The sequence below is a fragment of the Myxocyprinus asiaticus genome, chromosome 40, assembly GCF_019703515.2.
Source record: "Myxocyprinus asiaticus isolate MX2 ecotype Aquarium Trade chromosome 40, UBuf_Myxa_2, whole genome shotgun sequence".
NCBI classification, from domain to species: Eukaryota; Metazoa; Chordata; class Actinopteri; order Cypriniformes; family Catostomidae; genus Myxocyprinus; species Myxocyprinus asiaticus.
Window position 1 is genome coordinate 36913361 of NC_059383.1, and position 19953 is coordinate 36933313.

The window sequence follows — 19953 nt, forward strand, 5'->3', positions numbered from 1 at the left end:
ATGATGACAGAATTGTTATTTTGGGGGTAAATTATCCCTTTAATTGGACCACAGTTTACATTAGTTTTCATTTTACCCTGCTATTCTAATATTTGACTGTACAAATTTCCCCGAGCTCAGGCCCATAGAACATATACCACCATAATCAAAGGTCATTAGTTCACTTTTTTCAGGCTCAGATTCAGAATGGAATACCTCCAGGATCTGCTTACTGTGTAGTATATTTTATACTGCCTTAATTCAGCCACGGCATCCAGTTTGGTATATCGGAAATAAATACAGAGCCATTCCATGTCAAATCAACCAAAGGAATCAATATTTTCTGAGTAATCCATTATTTTGTAAAGGGATTTTCGCCTATGATTTGGAGCAAAACTTCAGGTTAAATAATAACTTTAAAGCGACAGCATCATTATTTTATTTTTACACAGAGATAGGTAGGTCTATTAATCAAATCAGTCGGCTTCAACACTCGTTGTTGCATTATATACCAAAGGTGAGAGTATAAAATATGGGGGAAAAAACACTGTTTTGTTGTTGTTTTTCCACAGTTGGAGTGTTCCAAAAATGTAGTTTTCACTAAATGAACCCAAGTAAGAATTATATTTAATAATTTTAATGTATTTGCACAGTACACCAGTATAGTTATAAAAAGCAATATTTACCTACATATATTTTACTAATATATATACACTGGCGGCCAAAAGTTTGGAATAATGTACAGATTTTGCTCTTATGAAAAGGAATTGGTACTTTTATTCAAGTGGCATTCAAATGATCACAATGTATAGTCAGGACATTAATAACATGAAAAATTACTATTACAGTTTGAAAAAAATTCAGAACTTCTTAAACTACTTCAAAGAGTTCTCATCAGAAAATCCTCCACGTGCAGCAATGACAGCTTTGCAGATCCTTGACATTCTAGCTGTTAGTTTGTCCAGATACTCAGGTGACATTTCACCCCACACTTCCTGTAGCACTTGTCATAGATGTGGCTGTCTTGTCGGGCACTTCTCACACACCTTACAGTCTAGCTGATCCCACAAAAGCTCAATGGGGTTAAGATCCAGAACACTCTTTTCCAATTATCTGTTGTCCAATGTCTGTGTTTCTTTGCTCACTCTAACCTTTCAAAAGTGTCTTTTTCTTTGCAATTCTTCCCATAAGGCCTGCACCCCTGAGTCTTCTCTTTACTGTTGTACATGAAACTGGTGTTGAGCGGGTAGAATTCAATGAAGCTGTCAGCTGAGGACATGTGAGGCATCTATTTCTCAAACTAGAGACTAAGATGTACTTATCCTCTTGTTTAGTTGTACATCTGGTCTTCCACATCTCTTTCTGTCCTTGTTAGAGTCAGTTGTCCTTTGTCTTTGAAGACTGTAGTGTACACCTTTGTATGAAATCTTCAGTTTTTTGGCAATTTCAAGCATTGTATAGCCCTCATTCCTCAAAACAATGTCTGACTGATGAGTTTCTAGAGAAAGCGGTTTCTTTTTTGCCATTTTTGACCTAATATTGACCTTAAGACATGCCAGTCTATTGCATACTGTGGCAAATCAAAAACAAACACAAACACAATGTTAAGCTTCATTTAACGAACCAAATAGCTTTCAGCTGTGTTTGATATAATGGCAAATGATTTTGTAATACAAAATTAGCAATTTAGCATGATTACTCAAGGATAAGGTGTTGGAGTGAGTCCCATACAGAGCGGAAAGTACAAAAGAGGTTACACAAGCAACATTTAAATATTATTAGATTGCTTTTTCTTGGTATTAGACGTCCTTGGTTCTGGCTTTCGTGCGTGGACATGTTTTTAAAATCTCAATTGGTATTATTAGTTGACTGCCACGTAATGTATGATGGGCATACAGTGTCTTATTCATTGTGAATCTGTGTTTTCTTAATAGCATGAATCACACTGAAGGCCTAGACTTAAAATGCATGGCCCGTGGCTGATATATATATATCAAATTTATTAATCATTTTGATTAGGGATACACTAATACAAAATTTGTGTGCCAATAACGATATCCAATTATTTAGAACAACATCTGCCGATACCGATTCTGCTAGTTTGGTAATGATTCAGATAATTGCTTTTTTCGACCGATTGCAATGATGGTGAGAAGGCAGAAGCATTGGGATCCATAAGCAGAGCTTTATATATTTTATTTTATTTACATATTTTTTTTACCCAGGCCCCAAGCAGAGATTTTTTAAATGAACATACAGATGGGCAGGTGTACAGGGTAAACAAAATAGGCAGGCAGAGTCGATAATCCAAAGGCAGTCTCATAAACAGGCAAACAATCCAAAACAGAAGGCAAAGGCAAATATCCAAGAGACAGGCAAAAGTTTGTAAACCAGATCAACATGAAACAGGATAGAATGCACAGAAATGTAATCCACAGAATAACAAGACTTTGCACTGACCAAAGAAAGCAAGGAGTATATATACACACACACACATAGTAATGAGGTTAGAAACTAGCAACAGGTGAGGGGCTACACCTCTATTCAGCCGGTTTGAGCAGCGACACATGAAACGTAGGAGAGATGTGATAATGAAAGGGCAGTACAATTCTGTAAGATGCAGGAGTGACTTGTTTAATTATCTTGAATGGTCCTACGTACCTTGGGCTTAGTTTCCTTGATGGGAGTGTGAGACATAGGTCCCGAGTGGAGAGCCAAACGCATTGGCTCTCAGATGAGGAGCTGGACGGCGATGATGGTCAGCATATGGTTTTTTCTGTCTGATGGCTCGTTGGAGATGAACTTGAGCTGTGTTCCATGTTTGCTCACTTCTCCTGCTCCAATCATCCACTGCCGGAACGTTGGATGGTTCGTCAGACCATGGGAAGAGAGGAGGCTGGAAACCCAGAACACATTGGAACGGTGTAAGACCTGTGGATGATTTTATCAGTGAATTTTGTGCATACTCTGCCCAGCGTAAAAAATGGTTCCACTCGTGTTGATTTTGATGACAGTAAGAGTGGAGGAAGCGTTTGATATCCTGATTGAGTCTCTCGGTTTGTTCGTTTGACTGTGGATGGTACCTAGATGTTAGGCTGATGTTAATGTTTAACATTTGACAGAACGCTCTCCAGACGCGTGAGGTGAATTGGGTTCCTCGGTCAGACACAATATCCTCAGGTAAGCCATAGAAGCAGAAAACATTCTGGAAAATTATCTCTGCTGTCTCTAGAGCAGTCAGTAGTTTCTTCAATGCAATGAGGCAACATGCTTTGGAAAACCTGTCAGCAATCACTAGAATAATTGTGTTATCTTGGGATGCAGGGATATGAGTGATGAAATTGAGAGACAGGTGAGACCAAGGTCATTGTGGAACAGGTAGGGGTTGAAATAATCCAGCAGGCACTTCGAGGATTTGGATTGTGCACAAATATCACATCTTCTTACAAACATAGACACATCAGAAAGTAGGGTAGGCCACCAGAACTTGTTTTGTATTAATGTGGTAGTAGCACATATACCTGGTTGTCCAGAACTCAGAGAGGTGTGTACCCAGTGAATTAGTCGTGTACACACAGATTCGGGGACGTACAGTATGTCCTGTCCTGTGGCAATCACTCGTGGGAGGATCGGATTCCTAAGCCTGCTGGATCTCATCCAAGATCTCCCATCGGACAGGTGCTACCAGTAGGGAGGAAGGCAGAATAGACTCATGTTCTGTCCTAACCCAAGGGGGATTATGAAGACGTGACAGGGCATCGGCCTTACTGTTCTTCGAGCCTGGTCTATAGGTGATGGTAAAGTTGAACCAGGTGAAGAATAAAGCCCAGCGTGCTTGTCTCGGGTTGAGTCTCTTGGCTGCCTGTATGTATTCCAGATTACGATGATCAGTAAAGACTTGAAATGGATGTTGTGCCCCCTCCAATGTCGCAACTCTTCAAATGCGTTCCTCATTGATAAACATTCACCATTACCAACATCGTAATGCGTAATCGTAAATTTGCGGGAGTAAAAGGCGCAAGGAAATAATTTAGAAGGTGTTCCATGCCTTAGCGAAAGAACTGCCCCAACTCCACTATCCGAAGCATCGACTTCCACTATGAACGGCAAGGCAGGTTCGGGGTGACGGAGGATGGGAGCGCTAGTGAAATGGGTCTTGAGTTCCTCGAATGCTTGTATCGCTGCATCATTCCACTGCAATCTCTTGAGCTGACCCTTAAACAAATAAGTGAGAGGGGCTGCTACCAAGCTGAAGTTCCGGATGAATCTCCTGTAGAAATTTGCAAAGCCCAGAATACGTTGTAGCTCCTTAACAGATTTGGGGCGTGGCTAGTCCTGGACAGCTTGCACTTTCGAGTTATCCATCTCCACCACCTTAGCGCTCAAAATATATCCTAAGAAAGATATGGTGGTGCGGTGAAACTCACATTTCTCTACTTTGGCAAATAACAGGTTGTCCTTATGGCATTGCAAGACTTGTCAGACATGTTGAATGTGTGTCTCCATCGAGGATGAATAAATCAGTATGTCATCGATGTAGATGATTACCCACTTATTTATCATGTCATGAAATACTTCATTCACAAAGTCTTGAAAAACCGAAGGCGAGTTGGCCAGTCCGAAAGACATCACCTGATATTCGTAGTGTCCTGTTGTCAACAGAAAAGCTGTCTTCCACTCATCATTCTCACGAATGCAGATGAGATTAAAGGCACTGCGCAAATCCAGTTTGGTGAATTATTTGGCATTGCATAGTTGTTCAACTGCAGCTGGTACGAGTGGAAGTGGGTAACGATATTTGATCGTTATGCGGTTGAGACCATGGTAATCGATGCAAGGCCAAAGACCCACATCCTTCTTTTCAATGAAGAAGAAACCAGCAGCTCCCAGAGAAGTGGAAGGGAGAATAAACCTGAGCTCAGGTGCCTCGTTGATGTACTCCTCCATGGCCCCGGTCTCAAGAAAAAGTGGATACATTTTCTTCTTTGGAGGGGAAATTCTGGGAAGTAATTCGAAGGCACAATCTTGTGGACGATGAGGTGATAACTGGGTGGCTTTGGTTTTGCTGAATACTTCGTACAGGTCTGAGAAAACAGAAGGAACCTTCGTACTGAGATCAGTATGGGATACAGCCATGTAAGAGATGCGGCATGGGAGAGGAGTGCAAGTGACGAGACATTGTTGGTGACATTGAGGGATCCATTTCAAAATCTGTCCCTCACTCCAGGAAATCACTGGATTATGTTGGGTGAGCCATGGAAACCCCAGGATGAGAGGATTGTGAGGAGAATTGATGACAAATAGCTGGATGCTTTCAGAGTGAAGGATCCTGACTTTCAGAGTGATGTATTCCGTGAAGTGCTTATGGCACTGGAGCCGAGGGGGCGTCCATCTAACGCTGAAATGCATATGGAGTCATTGGCTATTTTATAATCCATGAAACTACCAGCAGCACCAGAATCAATTAAAGCAGGAATAGAGATCTGGTGAGAATTGTAGGAGATAGTTGAGGCCACAACTAGTTGATTGTTGGTTAGATTAAATGAAAAGGATTCACTCACCGTTGCGGGTCTAGATGTCTCCGGCCGAGTGGGACACAATAAGTGTCCAGTTTGACCACAGTAGAGACATAACCCCAGATGTCGTACCGTAGTTTCTCCTCAGGAGTAAAGCGGGTGTTTCCGATCTGCATGGGTCCTGTGGGTGGTGAGTTGTTAACTGAATCCTTAAGGAAGCTGTATTCTGGCGAGGGTTTGCGGGTTCTAAGGAGATTATCCAATCTTATGAAAAGGGTGATGTAGTGATCCAGTGTGAGGTTCTCATCCCGACATGCAAGTTCGGTTTGAAGAGTTCGGTTCAGACCATTACAGTACACAGGGGGATCATCAGGCCAGCCAGCTTGTGCTGCTAAAGTACGGAATTTGAGTGCGTAATCTGCTGCTGAAGAATTACCTTGATGTATAGTAAGTAACTGCTCTCCAACCTCCTTTCCACCCGCTGGGTGTTCAAACACCTCCCGAAATCGGGTTTTCAACTGCTCAACAGAATAACGGAGATGGTTCTCCCACTCCCAAATGGCCGTGGCCCAGTCCAGTGCCCTCCCTGTCAGGAGGGAGGTGATAAAGGCTACCTGGAATATTTCAGTGGAATTCATGTGAGGTTGTTGCACAGGAAAAATTGTACATTGCATGAGAAAGCCCTTGCACTGGGATGGAGTACCATCAAACTTGTTGGGAAATTTAAGCGAGGATTCCCCAGGGCAGTTGAGAGAGTGTGTGTGTGTGTGGGAGCTTTCACAAGCGGAGCAATAGTGTCATTAGCAGAAGCCGTAGGTGGGTTAAATGCATGAATTTTACAAGCTCCTCAGTAAGTGTTGTAAATTTGCAGAACTGCTTGAGATGTTTGGTGAGCACGGATGCTTGTGAAGCAAGCTCTGCGTGTACCTGTTGCAGATCTGCTGGATCCTGGGTAGGCGAAGTCTTCTGTAATGATGGTGAGAAGGCAGCGGTATTGCGATCCATAAGCAGAGCTTTATTAAACGAACATACAGATGGCAGGGGTAGAGGGTAAACAAAATAAGCAGGCATAGTCGATAATCCAAAGGCAGTCTGAGAAACAGGCAAACAATCCAAAACAGAAGGCAAAGGCAAATATCCAAGAGACAGGCAAAAGTACATAAACCAGATCAACATGAAACAAGGTAGAATGCTCAGAAATGTAATCCACAGAATAACAAGACTTTGCACTGACTAAAGAAAGCAAGGAGTATATATACACATGGTAATGAGATTAGAAACTAGCAACAGGTGATATGAATAAAACGTCAGAGTTAATACTCGGACGAGGATGACATCTGCTGTTGAGTTTGAGGAATTGCAGTGGTGGATGTGACACTGATACAGATGTTTGCCCGATACATTGGTGCATCTCTAATTATTGTATATATTTAGTAAAATATAGGTATTTATATACTGTATATATATACAGGTGACACTTATTTTTGGAACCCAGTCAAGTTAGATTTTATATGCAATGTGGTCTCATAGTGAAAATGTGACTCTACATACATTTTTGCAAAACTTGTTATACATGTCTCCAGGTACAATTCCCTGCAGTTTCCAGGTGAAATGAACACTAGGGGCAACAACTGTGCGTTTTATTCACTTTCACTCAAATCATGACTTTAATGGCTGATTATGACTTTATAAATACTTGTTTTTCTCTCTATTACTCAGACCCTGCTATTTTATGATATCAACACACTTTTACTCTAACGCATCTTTTGAAAAATGATACATTTTAATGTTTGTATTACAGACCCGCCTACATATATACACTTATTCCAACATAAATAGCTTGCGCGGTAGCTCAACTGATAGAGCGTTGGTGTCACGGAATTTGAGGGAGGACCCAAGGATGCAGAAGGCAAAATGAGCTTTATTGAAAAAAACAAAACAATAAAGCAAACAAAAGATCTCACGATGGAGAAAAACAGAAAACAGGAACAAATTTAACTAGATAAAGCAAAAACTAACAGACTGGGAAAACAGAAACAAAAACTCTCGCAAGGGACAGAAACTGAAACAAAACAAAACTAGGATAAGTAGTAAAACAGATAAACTGACCAAACGACAACAGCTCACAGGAAACAAACTGACAGGGAGAAGAAACAAAACAATCTGGAAAAGAGATGAGGAAAGAGGGCACCATATATAGAAGGTACACACATGAGGAACAGGTGAAAGTAATTAACACAACAAGGACTAAACGAGGGAGAGTGATGAGGGAACGAGGAGGCAGAGTCGGGGATGCACATGGCAAGAAAATCACAAGGCTATGTGCAAACATACAAGTCCAAACAGACACGAGTGCACATGGCGATGAAGAATCAAACACAGCCATGTGCATTCACAACACACAAGACATGGGATCCTCACAGATGGGCGGAGGAGACAGTCACAATCCAGCGACTGGGGAATGACCTCCGTGGCTGTGAGCGCCGGCAGCGACTGGGGAACGGCCTTCGTGGCCGTGAGCGCCGGCAGCGACTGGGGAACGGCCTTCGTGGCCGTGAGCGCCGGCAGCGACTGGGGAACGGCCTTCGTGGCCGTGAGCGCAGGCAGTGACTGGAGAATGGCCTCCATGGCCATGAGTGCCAACAGAAGCAGGGGAACGTACTCCATGGCTGTGAGTGCCGGCAGTGACCGGGGAACGACCTCCGTGGCCAGGAATGCTGGCAGCAACATAGAACTGCCCTCCGTGGCTGGAAACGCTGGCAGCAACTGGGGAGCGGCCTCCGTGACCGGGAAAACTGGTGATGGAGAAATGGCCTCCGTGGCCGGGGAAAATGGCAACAGGAAAATGGCCTTCGTGGCCGGGGAAACTGGCAAAAGGAAAACAGCCTCCATGGCCGGGGAAACTGGCAAAAGGAAAACAGTCTCCGTGGCCAGGGACACAAGCAACAGGGACATGGCCTCCATGGCCGGGGACACAGGCAACAGGGACATGGCCTTCATGGCCGGGAGCGCTGGCAACGGCAGGGGAACGGCCTCCGTGGTAGTGGGCATTGGCAGCGACAAAGGGAACAGAGGCCCTTCTCCTCCTCCTCTTCCGGATGGTCAGAAGCACTGCTGTGGGAACGGCCGCCGCCATCTGGCGGTCAGCAGCGATAATGGCCTCTGCCTTCTGGTGGTCAGCAACGGGCTCCTCTGCGCTTCCTCCTTTTTCGGCGGCGTGAAGCCCGGGAAGAGCCAGAGAAATGACAGGGCACTGGCTGAGAGGGGTCTTGAGATTTGGCATGCCTCCTCTGCAGCATGAGCTCAACCCTTTGCAAGCCAGCAGAGGTGATCCACCAAATCCCAAAAAGGCCAGCAAAAGATCTCACCCAGCTCCTCCGCCCTGAATGATTTGTCCAGCCCCATCAGGATAAGGTGTTCATGGAGAATCTCACCATAACACCAAATAAGGCGTCATCGGCAAGCTCTTGAGCAAATTCTCTGATGGAACGACCACGCTGACAGCAGATCAGAGAATCGTCATAGTGGGTGTGTCATGGGAGATCGATTCCTTGCGGGCAGGAGCTGGGAGAAGAAAAATGCCCATAGCCTCCGCTGGGTCCAAAAATGGCCAGATTGTTCTGTCACGGAATTTGAGGGAGGACCCAAGGATGCGGAAGGCAAAATGAGCTTTATTGAAAAAAAAAAAACAATACAGCAAAAAAAGATCTCACAATGGAAAAAACCAGAAGACAAGAACAAACATAACTAGATAAAGCAAAAACTAACAGACTGGGAAACCAGAAACAAAAACTCTCGCAAGGGAGAGAAACTGAAAAACAAAACTAGAATAAGAAGTAAAACAGATAAACTGACCGAACAACAACAGCTCACAGGAAACAAACTGACTGGGAGAAGAAACAAAACAATCTGGCAGAGACATGAGGAAAGAGGTCACCATATATAGAAGGAACACACATGAGGAACAGGTGAAAGTAATTAACACAACAAGGACTAAACGAGGGAGAGTGATGAGGGAACGAGGAGGCAGAGTCTGGGACACACATGGCAAGAGAAACACAAGGCCATGTGCAAACATACAAGACCAAACAGACACAAGTGCACATGGTGATGAAGAATCAAACACAGCCATGTGCACTCACAACACACAAAACATATAATTATATTACATATAATATAATAACAACCCTTGCGCTACACGCGCTGCTGCTACCGCACAGATTAAACGGTTTAGAACACTCGTGTCGACGCCTCCAGTGTAGACAGCCTCAAGCTGTTGTGTCGCGTCAACGGACGCCCCCGGTGTAGACAGGGTGTTAAACAGCACGTAAATTTTTAATTGCAAAAAATTTTGTCATGTTCATGTAAATTTCAAAGATCAGGCTGTTTATATTATTAAAATACTGAATTCTTATTATTTTGACAGTTACAATTGTTTTACACAATAGTAACATATTTCTGTTTTATAGAATATGTACAGTATAATAGTAATATATTGCTGTGTTTATTTGACAGTTTTGTCCTCAATACGAATTAATCTAATGACATGCTCTTATGAAACTCAATGGCCAAAAAATAAGTGCTTTATAAATCATTGATGATATTGCTTAATTTTATATTGTTTTTTTTTGTTTTTGGATTTTCTGCCCAATTTGGAATGCCCAATTCCCAATGTGCTTTTAAGTCCTTGTGGTCGCCTCAGTCTGGGTGGCGGAGGACAAATCTCAGTTGCCTCTGCGTCTGAGACCGTCAATCCACGCATCTTATCACGTGGCTTGTTGAGTGTGTTGCCACAGAGACATAGCACGTGTGGAGGCTTAACGCCATCCACCGCGGCATCCACGCTCAACTCACCATGTGCCCCACTGAGAATGAACCACATTATAGTGACCACGAGGAGGTTACCCCATGTGACTCTACCCTCCCTAGCAATCAGGCCAATTTGGTTGCTTAGGAGACCTGGCTGGAGTCACTCAGCACACCCTGGGATTCAAACTAGCAAGCTAGTGAACTCCAGGGGTGGTAGCCAGCGTATTTTACCACTGAGCTACCCAGGCCCCTTAATTTTATATTGTTAGCAAAATCATTGTGATTACATCAGGAATATTCTTTATATATTGCCCATCCCAACTGAACACAGTATACTGCATGTTTCAGGAATTGTACACTATGTACGGAAACTAATATGGATATTGACTAGAGGTGATTGGATTCTTTCTCCAAAATATTGCTTAAATTAAAGCACAATGAGGTGTCCTAAACAAAAGATTTAAAGAGAAGACTGCGGCCCATTTACACAACCTCTCCTCAGGTTATACACACTTCAAAAGCAAATACACACCCACCCTGATGTTCAAAACACTCACTTAGACTCTCTTAATTGTGTGTTTGCACTTAGGTTCCTCGTCTTGTGTTTCAGTCAGGGTTTTATTCAATGTTGCACTAAAATTACAGCCTAGCTTGTGTGTATATTCTTGGGTACCACCCAGAATGCTTTGATTACGCTCATGCTGACCCAAGGCTTTAATTACAGTCCAAACCAAATGATCCCAACAATCCACAAATAGCCCATCCAGACCAGATCAAACACTCGACGAGCTCACACACCATCATTAGACAGGACACGCCCCTAAGTCTGCCGTGCCACGCCCTGAGCCAATCGCAGCTCATCCTGAGCCAATCTCTGGGGCCTCTCTGCGAATCAGAAAAGAAAACATTAAAAATGTCATAATATTCACCGACATACGGGAGATTAATGGAAAGTCTTTTCCACAAACGACCAAATAATGATCCATTCTCAGTAAAAAGCAGTCTTGAGTGAGTCCAAGCCTTTCAGTCCTCTAAATTAAATTAAGTAATGACACATTTGAACTACACATTTGAACTACACAGCGCAGGTTAAAAAGTGTTTATTATAAGTATGTCCAAAAATGCATGGAATATGACGCACGAGTCGACTAATTATGATATTTTTGCATTACACATAAAAAAAGAAAGTCATGTGGGTTTGGAATGACATGAGGGTGTGAACATTTTTGGGTAAACTATTCCTTTAAAAAATTAAAACAAAAAACTGTCGCAGTTGGCAATGGCTTGTTGACCACAGATTTGTTAAGTAATCTATTTTTAATGTATTTGCGTGCATGCATACTTTTTTATCAGCTGTTCTGTGTTTTTCTGGGTTGACCACAGTTCATCAGGATAATTGCTGTCTAAATTAGATCAATTATAGTCTGGCAGATGCTTTCCAACCATTCTTATTATACTCAATACAAACAGTTCATTCAGTAAATTCAGTAGCAGCTCCTCCTACAGGTAGCAAACGACTTGATTAAAGTACACCAGCAGCGTCTATGAGTGCCAAAATGAACATGGAGCTTGAAAGGCTTCTCATGAATCTAAAAACTATAAAACATACAGATCACAGATGTTTCTTCATTCCTTTAATTGACTGACGAGTTTCTAGAGAACGCTGTTTCTTTTTTGTCATTTTTGACTTAATATTGACCTTAAGACATGCCAGTCTATTGCATACTATGACAACTCAAAAACAAACACAAAGACAATGTTAAGCTTCATTTAACAAACTAAATAGCTTTCAGCTGTGTTTGATATAATGGCAAGTGATTTTAGCAATTCAGCATGATTACTCAAGGATAAGGTGTTGGAGTGATGGCTGCTGTCTAGATTTGATCAAAAATGACTTTTTTCAAATAGTGATGGTGCTGTTTTTTACATCAGTAATGTCCTGACTATACTTTGTGATCAGTTGAATGCCACTTTAGTGAGTTAAAGTACCAATTTCCTTCCGAAACAGCAAAATCTGTACATTATTCCAAACTTTTGGCCGGCAGAGTATTTATATTATTATTATTTTTATTTTTTATTTTTTTCATATTTGAAAAACTATTGTCAGGTGTTGTAACAAACATGCCTGTTTTGTTGTGATGCGATTATAAAACCATAAAACAGTGAGGACCCCTTTAGACCCTCATGACTATTTTGACTTTTTTTTTTTTTTTTTAACGAAATGTTATGTTGGAAAAATTTGTTTCAAAACATTTTTTAAATTGATTGTAATATTGGATATTTTGTCATTTTTTCTGAACAGGCACATTTTGTTCACGTCAAATGGAATAAAGTTTAGAAAAGTTCTTGTTATTCACTCAAAAATTCATGATATTTGTAAAAGAAAAATTCACCTTGAAAAATAAGTTAGGATTTTCTTTTAAAATGAATGATAAAGTTGTGTACACTCAGGTGTATTCAAGGTGCAAGGCAATTATTTAAATACCTTTTACTGTATGGTTACATAACTTGACACTTGTCTTTTTTTGTAGAAAATGCTAGATGTTTTTCAAAAATGTATGAAATCAACATAAACACAAATATTAAATTTCTATGAACTTGACACTAGAAAAAAAAAACTCTTCCTCTATTTATTTATTTATTTATTTATTTATTTATTTATTTTTTACGTATTTGTCAATGAACCAGAAAAAAAGTAGTAAAGGAAGTATTTTATTTTAAAGAATGTTTTGTGAATCTGGCTCCTGGTCCTTAGATATTTCAAAGTCTTTCCTTCAATGCAAATAAAGGATTTAAATTATCTGCTGTTAGATGAAACTCACAAGTTTGATCATTAAGGAAAAAAAGCCCATCTCTCCTCAATAGGCCACAAGATTTGAGGTATCAGTCATGTCTGTAGTAGCACAAATGATGTGGGATGATTTACAAGCTACAGTTTAATAGGGTTTGTTAGAATCCCAAATCCTACATATGAACACTAGAGATGCTTGCCTTAGCAAACACCACACATAAAATAACAATGAACCAACATGAAGAACAAAATAAGGAAATATATAAAAGGATAAATCAAGGGAAAAAAACGAAAGGCAAAGAAAGTTGTGTGCTTGATTAGAAAGTAGGGCTTCCACCCTTTAACATTGGTTAGTGTTTGAGAGAGTGATACAAGAGACACATGTAACCGTGGGTGGAAACACATATTCACATAAGCAGATGCACTTTCACTCAAAAACACACATGCTATACATCCAAACCTGACAAACACTTATAGATATGGCCATGCTGCAATCAGTACAGCTTGACTAAAACCATCACATATACACACACATGCACCCACAAGCATTTCCAAGTGTGGCGCTCTAAACCAAAGTGTGGTTGTGTGTAGAGCAGTAATCACCAACCTACTTTCTCATAACAACACCAGAATAACCTACACACACACACACACACACACAAGGTTTACTCTATCCTAACAACACTAGAATAACCTACACACACACACACACACATATTACATACTTGCATATCAGGCATGTATTGTAACTAATATTCTAATTTAAGTTCTATGAATAAAGTCAACATGAACACACATGTATAAACAGCATGCTACAGTATATTTTGAAATGAAGGCGGAAATGTAAACAGTAATGTGATATAACAGTGTAATGAGACATATGATTATGGTAATCATACAGTTATATGGTAAACACAAGTAGCACAACCCAAAAGCTGGGTGTATGCAATCCATAGGTGTGTTACAATTTGACTATTTTGCTTAATTTCAGAGAAGAAACCCCGACATTTCTAGTGTAGAACTTGCCAAGAGGAAAATTATAGTTTTCATAGGTTGTTCGTTAAGAACTCATAAGACTTAAAGGGATAGTTCACCCAAAACTGAGAATTATCTCATCATTTACTCATCCTCATGCCATTCCAGATGTGTATGACTTTCTTTCTTCTGCAGAACACAAATGAAGATGTTTTTGAAGAATATTTTAACTCTATAGGTCCATACAATGCAAGTGAATGGTGACAAGAACTTTGAAGCTCCAAAAATCACATAAAAATAGCATAAAAGTAATCCATACGACTCCAGTGGTTAAATCCATGTCTTCAGAAGTGATATGATAGGTGTGGGTGAGAAACAGATCAATATTTAAGACCTTGTTTTTTTTTTTTTTTTTTTTTTTTACTATAAATCTCCACTTTCACTTTCACTCATATTCTTCTTCTTTTGTTTTTTGGTGATTCACATTCTTCATGCATATCGCCACCTACTGGTCGGGGCTGGTCAAAGTTGGACATTTAAAGTAAAAAAGTACTTAAATATTGATCTGTTTCTCACCCACACCTATCATATAGCTTCAGAAGACATGGATTTAACCACTGGAGTCATATGGAGTACTTTTATGCTGCTTTTATGTGATTTTGGAGCTTCAGAGTTCTAGTCACTTTTCACTTGCATTGTATGGCTCTACAGTGCTGAGATATTCTGCTAAAAACCTTTGTTTGTGTTCTGCAGAATAAAAAAAAGTCATACACATCTGGGATGGCATGAGGGTGAGTAAATAATGAGAGAATTGTCATTTTTGGGTGAACTATTCCTTTAAAAAAAAAAAAACTTTTTGTTAAAGAAAGATTTAAGTTAAGGGAATAGGAGATATTACTAGTACAGCATAAAACAAGAGAAGTCAATGGAAAGTCCCCACCATGATACAAATGTGTGTGTGTCTGTGTGTGTCTTTGTCACATAGCAATTTCAGTTTTTATTCTAAATAGAAGAAAAAACAAAAACTCAACAGCATGAGGTTAAATTAGGTGCATTTGAGAGACATAATTATAGAGCAAATAAAGTAGGATCATGAAGTGTACATCTGTGTAGATTTCCACATTTTATACTGCAGCTGTATCAGTGAAACACTACTGGTTTTGAAAGTGGCAGAATCAACCTGTGCTGAGATGAGCATGTGTGTGTGTGTGTACGTAGGCTTGTGTATATGTGTGTGTGGGTATATGTATGTATTTAACAAGCTCAAATTTGCTTTCACCTGACCACAAGAGAGGATCAAAGGACAACTCATATGTTGTGAAATTCCATCTGTTAAAAACATAAAGAACCCTGTGCACATGCACAGTGCAAATGCTTGAGTGTTGCTAGGGTGTTCTGGAGGGTTGCTAGGAAGCGGCTTACATGCAGGCCGAAGTCAAAGAGCCCACCTCCAAGTGTCTATGATATTCTGGTCTCTGGTAAAGTAATGCATTAAATGAACAGCCCTGCTTGTGAGGTAATACATTTGAACATTTCCTTTACACAACCAGCTACATTAACAAGCTTGTTTGAGCATAAACAAATTGCACGGTAGCCCGACTCAGCATTGCACGCACTGCAAAGGACCGGGGTACGAGTCCTGAAGTGCACGCGAGTTGACACGTGAGCCAAAAGTGTCATAGAAGCAGCACAAAATGACATGGTTGCTTCAGTAATTGTGTTTTTCATCTCACATATGCTTTTTATGACACTATTGGCTAGGTATAGGTTTAGGGTAGGGAGGTAGGTTTTGTTCATTTAAAACTTGACAGAACATTAACCTTAAAAACCTCATCTGTTTGGGAGAAAATGTTCTCAGAAACTGCTTCTCAGAACTGCCGTGATATGTGTAAGAAACCATGTAACACAGTCACTTAATTTTCATAGTAATAGCACACTTTTCTTCAATAAGGACGTGTTACACACCGAAGTTTAATCTGAAGTTTCAAACACCTAACCCGAGGTATGAGCAATAATAATAGTGATTCTTGTCTTTGAAAACACCACTAAATATCATATTATGTGAAGGAAATAAATACTCTCACACTCTTCTGCCAGAGTAAGTATTCTGCAATAATCGATTAAATACAAAAACTAGCATCCAAGCTCTAAATGTTATTGCAAATCGAGGATATCATGCAGATTTTATTGTAGCTGAATTACAGACCTCATGTTTGTTCTAAACTGGCGATTCATAAGCCTAGTATAATGGTCAGTTCAGATAGATATATTCTCTGCTATAAACCCTTTGTCTGGTACACACACAACAGCTTTTTAAGTGCTTAGGCACTAGATAATAAAGTTGTTAACATTGTAGGCAAGAACGGACAGAGCGTAGTCTTTCATTTAGAGATCTTCACATGCTTTAAAGTTCTATATGTTCATTTACTAGCTACTCTTAAACTGCCACACTGAGGCATGCTAGGAAGAGTGACGTCGAAGAGGCGGAGCTTTATGAAGTCCTGTCACGGCAATCTTCCCAACACAGATCCACATGGACAGTCAGAGCACAAAATAAATAGGAGCACAAAACACATCGGATATGTTTGGAATGGCATATTACTGTACCTGCTGTTTCTGAAAGGAAGCAGTATGAACAGCCTACTCTGCACAAATTATAACTTTTAGTATACTTGTAATATGCAGTGAATATTTCTCAGGGTAGGTTTATTTCTGCATAGAAAAAAGCTATTCAACTTTTTCACCAAAATTGCCCAGGAGAAAATATATAGTTCATTGGACACACATTGACCTTTTGTGACAAACTTACCCAAATAGTGGGGCATGTTGTTACTATATATGGGGTAAGTTGTTCTAATTACACCTGCTATTAAAGCAGTGGTGTAGGTTTCACATGAACATTAGGAGGGACATGTTTCCCCATCACCCCACAATCACAACCACCAAAACAAAATCTACAACTCTCTTTAAATCTATTACTGCAGCTTATTATATTCTGGAAAGAAATTGGAGTGGGGTTTACTTAAAAAAAAAAAAAAAAAAGGGAAATCATTTTCACACCAGTAATTTTGCCAGTAATTTTAGAAAGTTTACTTTGCAACACTCTGTTTCAAGTAGATTTTACTCACTCTATGTTTGCACATTTTACTCAAGCTACAAGAAGTTACCAAACATAACAACAAAATCAAAAATAAAAACTTTGTAAATTAACTTGCAAACAGTGAAACTTTACAAGCACATTAATTGCTCAAGCCTGGTGCATGCTGGGAACACCAACTTTATTTACCTGTGAACTGTGCTCAAATTATCAAATAAATATGACAAGGTTTTCTACTTTAGGACTGATAAATGATGATGCATTGTAAAGACAACAAACAATCCTTAATAATATTTACTTATAAACTAAAGGATTAATCGTTTACATGTTTGACTTGAGTACAAATGTAGAATTTACTTAACATTTTCATGTTCACGCTTACTAACTTATTCAATGTACAAGGTACATTTCTGTTATACTGTATTTACTTTCCCACAAAATAATGTTATTCAGTGTTGGCTTTTAAAAAAAATGTATAAAACAGTTATAAGGCACAAAACAACTCACACAACAAAAAAATGGAAAAGTTAATGTACATTGTTTTGTACAACAAATATAGTAACTGATATGTTGTATACATTTATGACATTTAAAACACATGTGATAACCTGCCCCAATAGATGTGACAACATGCCCCGACCTGACTTTCATGAAAAAAAAATAAAAAATAAAATCTGCCTTTTTCAAATACAGAATTCAGGAAATGAAATGGAAAACACAGAATTTGGGAAAAAAATTACAATGGATTTCATAGGGCCCTACAAATATTATTGTTACTGAGATATAGATCTTATAACGCATGAATATCAACTGCATTTTTTTTTTTTTTTCTTGGCTCATTATTTGATCAGACTGCCAAAGGTGAAGTAAGTTTTACACATTCAAATTTAAATAATCATTCTCATTTTTTTAGATAACTGGACACCACTTCCTGAATTAAACATGCATAGTTATGAGGTCATGTTGCAACAATGTAGAATACTGTTTGAAATGTTTATCATTTCATACCGCAAACTATTTTAAGTAATATTTTATAAATAGTATGCAGCATACTGTACTATGCAGGAAGCAGTACACTAGTATTCAAGAATTATGCAAAGGGATTTCTGACTCAGTAACTGCGCTATGATAATATGTACGTCTGGTTTCTGCACATCAAGACATATTTTTGAATATTCATGAAGACACACAGCAAACATTTTCTGTGCAAACTGGAAAATATACAGCAGAGGCAGTGTAACACTGATTGGTAATATGCAATGATATGACATGCCACTAGGGGGATTCATCCTATATTAATTATTAATAAAACATTGCACTTTCTTTCCCTCTCCAATTCTAACTGAATATCTCTTCTTTCTCCAAAACAATCAGTTCCTTTCTTCCACGTTTCGTTCTTTCCCCGTTCTCTTTTTTCATTGGTTCTTGTAATGCCAACAGTGTAAGACTTCATTCTGCTCTTTTTATGCAGACTGCATAAATATTGGCCTTCATCATAATGATCCAAAATCCCCATAACCTTCTCTCTCTCTCTCTCTCCCTCTCTTCCTGTCTCAAATACACACATACACTCACTGTAATAAAATGAGAGGGCAACAGTGGGACCTTGTAAAGAAAAGTGTGCATTTGAGTGTGTCTTTGGCTATATTCGGAATGGAATAGATTGCAACAGTCTTGTTCTAAAAGTAAAAATTCCATTCATTTTTCCATAAGGGAATTTATTTTTTAACAATAACCTATAAATCTTCAAAGACAGACCTACCATGAGCTCTGAAGTTGTTAATCAATGGTATATGCTCCTGTTGAAGCCATCAGTCTGCATTATTTCAACTTAATTTAAAAATAAATTGTGTTTAATATGAGAGCTCCTGCTGAAGAACTACACTACCCATGATCCTGAAGATCAAGATCCACCAATCAGAGAATCGTGGCCAGCAAAGCACACCAGAAGAGCTCTGCAGTGACCGCCCACTTCTGTGACACACTGTGAATGACGCAGCCGAGTCACTGTCCTTACACTCTCAAACAACTTATATATTTGCACATATCTGAATTATTTTTGCTAATAACCAACTTTAAATCAATAGTTTTATATTATTCTATAGTTATTAATTTCATTATGTCATTTCCAATGCTTCATGGAATTGTTGTTCTACCCTCATTAAAAATGGTAAATACACAGTATTGTATCTTTGTTTTTGCTTCAAATTAGAGTTTGTAATGTGAGTCACTTTGGAGCTGGTTGGTTTGGTTCATTACTTAAACCTTGTGTGACCTTCGGGACATTTTTGTCTTTTTCATTTTTGTTTTTTTGATCATTTTGGCTGTTAATGCCAACGGCATACATTTTGCCAAAGGTGTGTATTTTTTGGGGAATTTTGATATTTCAACCTCAGTTCCAATAATACAACTATAATACACTGTGTACACAAAATAGTTACACTCAGGACCTTCAGAACAAAAAATGCCCCCATTGAAACCCATTAAAACTGCAATATTTGATCCCAGTGCCATTAAAGCATAAAATCATGAATTCTATGATATTATGTTTTAATTCTGGAGCCCTGGCTTCAAAAAATTTGTTTTTATATTTTCCACCAGATGGCGCCATTTTTCTTATGTTTAGCCTATGGAGCAAATACATGCTTTTCTCCTATTTTCTGTTTGCTGTATTATAGAGCACTGCAGGACAACTGAATAAATGATGCAGCTAAAATTGTGTGGGTGTGTTGGTATGGATGTCAGAGTGTGTTTTGTATGTGTGTATTGAGAAATGTGTGTGTGTG